Raw genomic sequence first — 6,000 nt, 5'->3', positions numbered from 1 at the left:
CATAGGTGGAAGGCTCAAAATGGGGAGTCCAACAAAGCAGGACTTGAGGTAGAACTGAGGGCCATTCCGCACAGATTCTTTGTAGCAGGAGTGTGGCAAATTGTAATCGCTACTAAAATGCAATTATGCACAATGTCGTAGACAATCTGCCACACTCCTGAAACCAATCTGCAAAAAGCGCTTCGTTGTAGCGCTTCCAGGGAAATCCTAAAAAGTGGATTTACCCTCTGGAAAGCGCTATAGTCTTGCAACCAATCTGCAACACTAGCGGAAAAGTTCTATGCGTTACCATTGTTGTGGTTTCAGCAAAGTCCTTCCCCCTGGCTCTCTCCTCTGATCTTCCGGCGAAGCAATCGCCATTTTGTTTTCTCGGAGCGAGCGGAGAGCAACGAACCAGCGAGCCTTCATTCACCCAGTGAGGCTTCCTCGGCTGCAGTCCCTCTGTTTTAAGTCACCAAGCACCACACAGCCCCGTTTGCTGGTTTATTTTCCCTTTATTTTTCCCTTTATTTTCGGCCGAGGGGGGGGATGGATTATTTTCGGCACGGGGGGGGGATGGATTTTTTTTCACTCGGGGGAGCATAGCAACGATGAAACGGCAGTTCACATGCCACCTGCTAGCTAGATGGGTCTCTCCGTTGCAACGAATCAACGCAGATTTGTTGCAAAGTGTGTGTCTGTGTGTGTTTTTTTAAACCTGCCTTAAAGGGAAAGGGGCTTTTCGGGAGCATGATAACGGCCGCCCATTGGCTGCTCGTTTGATTGACGGCCAGGGGCGGGACAAAGCTCGGCAAATATCGCTTCCTGGATAGCGATTTTTGCCAAAACCAGAAACCTGTGGGAAACGATAGAAAAGCAACTGGATTCCACTACAAAGGCAGGTATGCATAACGACGAATTCCACTATTTAAAATGGCGTTTTTTCGTTCCGAAACCAATTTGCGACATTGATCCTGGTGCGGAATGGGCCTGAATATACTCCCTGCAGCATAGGGGAATCCAGAGGGTGACAGATTGTGGAAAGTAATGGGAACTGACTAAGATGATGGTAACAGGACTGGGGATCTTGAATGTCATTCCAATACAAACTCATCAGGTGCAGTAAGATCACACATGATCACAGAACATGTTGGAAAATGCCATCAAGGTGAAGGTATACATGTAATCAATGGGGCCCTGCATTCAGAAGAAGCATGGGAACCAATAATGCCGGTTCCTTAGAAATCTTCAGTTTTAAATTTGGACTATTCAACATGGACTGTTAGGACTTACATTTGGTCTTTGACTTTTACCTCTACAGAGGAGATTCTGAAGAAGATCTCATATGCCTGCATTCTGGGGACCTTTCCCACTCAGATCTGCTGGTCTGGGAACTGACCTCGATTGTCAGGAGAGGCGAGAAACACAATCTTGAGGCAGTTTTGTGTCTGGAAATGCCAATTTCTCTCCCGGTGCAAATGCTTTAGCTGCCATTATAATGGAGGCCAAGAGAGCTCTTTCCCAAAGGGCAGTCTTAAGATAGGCTATGCAATCAGCTTAGGCTTTGAGGGTGAATTGTTAGCAAATACTATATGCCCTCACATTATGATTCTCATCAAGACAGGCAAAAACAGTGTTTGTCAAATCTCATCATTTTTTGGGGGGTGTTTTTTGGGTGAAGAAGGAATGCTAGCATTTGATGATCCTCTCATAGCAGCAGCAAAGAGAAAATTGAGGAAGGGAGAGGGGCCTCTGCCATGTGACTGTTAGGTAGAAAATAGTTACAGGGCTCTGTTTGGACAGCCCTCCACCAGCTCTGTTTTTAAGGAATCTTCCAGTGGCTAGCCTGTGTGCCTGTGCAGTGCCCACCTGGAACTGAACAGAACAACAATTATGAAGAAAGTGGTATTTCTGATTATGTTATGATTGGCATGATTTAATGATTCGGTGATTGAAAGGTCCAAGTCCTTATTTTATTTAGTAGGTCAAAGCCAAAGCTTCTTTGGCATTTATACTAGCTGAATTCTGCATGGAAGTTAATATGATACTTAATAGGTACAATCTGCTCTAAGACAGGGACTAAGAGAACCTCTAAACCAGTCCAATGCCTGGAAGTTCCTTGCCACTGTCTTCTGTTCAGCACTTTCTGGACCTACATCTTGGCTCTGAAACAAGAATCTTAGTATCAGGTGCCATGGTGGAGCTAAGGAAGGAGTTCAAATTTGCAAAACGAAAAGAGTTAGCACACTGACAAAATGAAGCTAGTGATGCTAGCTTGAAGCGAAACTAGGTTGTGACACACAAATCTGGTAGTTTGGTTGCTAGTAGTCAAAAACATAATAGTGGCTCCAGAAGAAAGTATCATCTTGCTGTTTTGGATCTAGACAGATTCTATTTGTTTAATGTGCTCTGCAAAGCCAAAGTGTTGAATAAGCAGCATTTTTTCTTCTGCAGCTGAAAGTTGAACTGATTTTCTCTGCTGAATCTGACTCAGCAGATTCTGAACTAATTTGACCTCAGGAAGGTACAAGTGCTTTCTCATGAATTCATCTACCGTCAGCAGGAAAAAAATGGCGAATTAAACGTGTGTTTTTGAGATGATAGAGATGGAATTCTATGGAAGATTAGACACTGAATTGGAAATTAGACCCTTGAAGTGTTAGAGTCTGCTGAGGTACAGGGAACCACATATTTAAAACATTTATTAGCCACATTTCTACCTTCTGGTACTCAAGGTGGCTTATGGTGACCCCATGCAGTTTTCAAGGCAAGAGACTTTCAGAGGTGGTTTACCATTGCCTGCCTCTGCATAGTAACACTGAATTACCTTGGTGCCCATCCAAATACTAACCAGGGCTGACCACGCTTAACTTTCAAGAGCTGACAAAGTTTTGCTCTCCTGGCCTATGGAGGGCAGGGCCAAGGGAGGTTACAGTATATAATAAAATATAAAATCAAAGATAAAGACATTTAAAGTCACTATTTAAGCAACTCTAATTAGGACTGCCAATAATAAAAGCTAAATCAGTCAAAGGAATCCTAAACAAAATTATCTTCAACTGCCTCCTGAAGATCAACATTGCCCCCCCTGGTGGTCTGAAGTATTCATCATTACCCTCCATCCCCCAATGCCCTTGTTCGGGTAGGGGAGAGTGGTATTTACCGCCGTGTTGGGTATTTTTATAGTCTTTTAGTGGGGGTTTTAATGGGGGATTTTAAGAATACTGTTACCCGCTACAAGCCTGTAGGGAGTGGCAGGAAATAAATCTAAATAATAATAATAATAATAATAATAATAATAATAATAATAATAATAATAATAATAATAATAATAATAATAATAAGGGGCTAGTCACACCTAGGAGAGGTTGTTACATAATTGTGGGGCTACCAAAGAAAAGGCCCTCACAGCAACAGCATTCTGCACTAGATGCAGCTTCCGAATGCTCTTCAAGGGTAGACATAACTAAGCTATGGATCACTGTGGCTGGGATTGACTGACTGAGGAATGGATGTAGCTGCTGCTATAGCTGAAGCTGGTCAAATGTAGTCTGAACTGTAGCAGCCAGCTGGAATTCAGTGAAAAAGAAAGGTAGAACTGGGTATCATCCATATATTGGTGACATTGCAGCCCATATCTCCTGATGATGACTCCCTCAGTGGCTTCATATAGAAAGCCATATGGATAGAAGACTTGAAATACTTTTAGCACCGTGGGGCTATGAAGGCCACTGGTAATCGCACTGTGGAAAGCACATACCCAGAATACTTTAAAGTATTTTGATTTCTGCTTAGTACTATGACATTACTACAATAAAGTTAGAGAAATAATGTAATAACAAGCAATCACTGTGATTTATAAAAGAAAATACAAATGGTCCTTTCACATTACACAGATAACAGAAAGACTATCACAACCAATGATGTGATGCTGCATCAAAAAATACAGAAAAGTACAATTCTTATGATTCTTATGATATTGTAGAATAGCTTCTGTAATAACTTGTAAGCTGACAAACATGTAGATGTAAACCCATTTTGTAGTTGATCTTCAAAAGTTATTCATAGACATCTGATTAAGGAAAAATTAATGGACTGACTTGCTTCTTGGGTAAAATTTGAGTTATAAATAAATTGTTTTAATGGCATTTTTATTGGGGATTTTATCAGACATATTGTAACCCACCACGAGCCGGTCTTGGGAGTGGTGGGAAATAAATTTAATAATAACAACAATAAAGAGATAATTTCTGAGGAAGTTCTGCAGTGATTAACTTCTGACAAAAATCAACTGAAATTTTTGTGAACTGTAGTCCAGCAGATGTAAGAATTGTGTCTTATATTGGTGCACATATGTATATACAAACATAAAATTACAAAATTAGCACATAGTTTGGATCAGAGGCATATGAAGGAGTCATATTAACAAGTAGGGGACCCACAAGGACTTGCAGGGGCATCTCATCCCTCTACTCCTCGTCCCTCCTTCCTTGAAGCCTTCCTAACACCATCCATTTATCTTTTTCCTTCTCTCCTTTCTGACTACAAGCCTTTATCTGCCCCCGTCTTCAGTGTTCCCTCCTTCACTCCCCCAGCAGCCTCTGCTTGAGAAAACTATGGTTGAACTGAGCTGTGCGCACCCATTAATGTTTCCTTAATCAGATGCCACTGGGCCCAATTCCACAATGATGGCTGTTGAAGAGTAGAAAGCAGCCAGCTGTCAGGGAGTCATGCAGGTTGGGTGGTATCGAGTTACCCAGTGCTTACTGCTGGACCTGCACCAAATACCAAAATTACCTGAGAAAGAAATTTATCTCTTCCCCTGCAGTAGTTGTGGTAGCCTAGCAACTACAAATGAGGACTTTCATTTATTAAAGCTATGAATGCTATTTCAATTATTTTGAATTATTGAAGACTCTTTGTAATATTTCCTTTTGGGTTTTTGTAGTTGCAAACCTGAGTCATTTCTCAGGTTTGTAGAAAGATGTATTGGTGCACTGGTTAAAAGAGACTCGAATCTGGGAGATCCCAGGATCAAATCCCTGATGTGCTATGGAACAATGCTGGGTGACCTTGTTCCAGTATCAGCCTAACCTACTTCACAGGGTTGTTGTGAGGATAAAATGAAGAACAATGTAAGCTGCTTTAGGTCCACCTTGGGAGGAAAGGCAGAATATAAATATAGTCAATTCTATCAGTGTAGTGGTTTATCTACCCATTGAGATATAGGATATCATAAAACAGGACAGGTCAAACATGAAATGAAGGTTTATCAGCTCTCACTTGTAATGATAAATGTTAGTTTTACCCTAGGTGAATACAGTACCTGCTGTTTCCTATCAGGCATCCACCTAGAACATTCCACTGAAAGGTGATGAGCAAAGGGCAGCCTCCTTTCAGGTGTGCCTCCTCCTCTCCAGCAACAAGAGAGTACTCCCAGCCTGTGCTTCCTACATCCCTCAGGCAACTCAAATGTGAAGCTCCAAATATTCTTGCCAGCTGCTGCAGAGTCATATTCAAAATGTATTAGGACTTGATGTACCTGAGTGTATGTGAATCAGATCCTACAAAGGATTTGGAACCATCCCAGACTAGAACGTGGGGGATGGGTTTAATGTGCATTGTATAGAGAATGTCCTGCTGTAAAGATAAAGCAGCACTCTTGAATCCACAATATGTTTCCCACCATTTGGTTTGATATATTGCAATTGTATGGCAGTAGGAAGAGAGCAAAGATCTACCCTGTTTACAGCCAGAGTTCCAGAGATGCATCACACCAGCTTTTCTGGCCCTATCCAGCTCATCCAGCTCCACAGCAATTGCTCAACAGCCATTAAACAGCTAGCAGCTCAAGGGCTTTTTGGGGATTGATAATGGAAGATTTTTTAAAAATGTTGTGCAAGAGTGCACAGTAGAGATTAGAAATAATTGTCTCAAGTAGATTTTATTGCTACAGTTTTAAAGGGGGAGGTTTTGCCACCTGCTGCTGCTTATCTAGAGAGCTATTCATAGTTTTTAATT

This window comes from Paroedura picta, chromosome 2 (genome assembly GCF_049243985.1).
Source record: "Paroedura picta isolate Pp20150507F chromosome 2, Ppicta_v3.0, whole genome shotgun sequence".
Classification (NCBI taxonomy): domain Eukaryota; kingdom Metazoa; phylum Chordata; class Lepidosauria; order Squamata; family Gekkonidae; genus Paroedura; species Paroedura picta.
Note: the sequence above shows the minus strand (reverse complement) of the source record.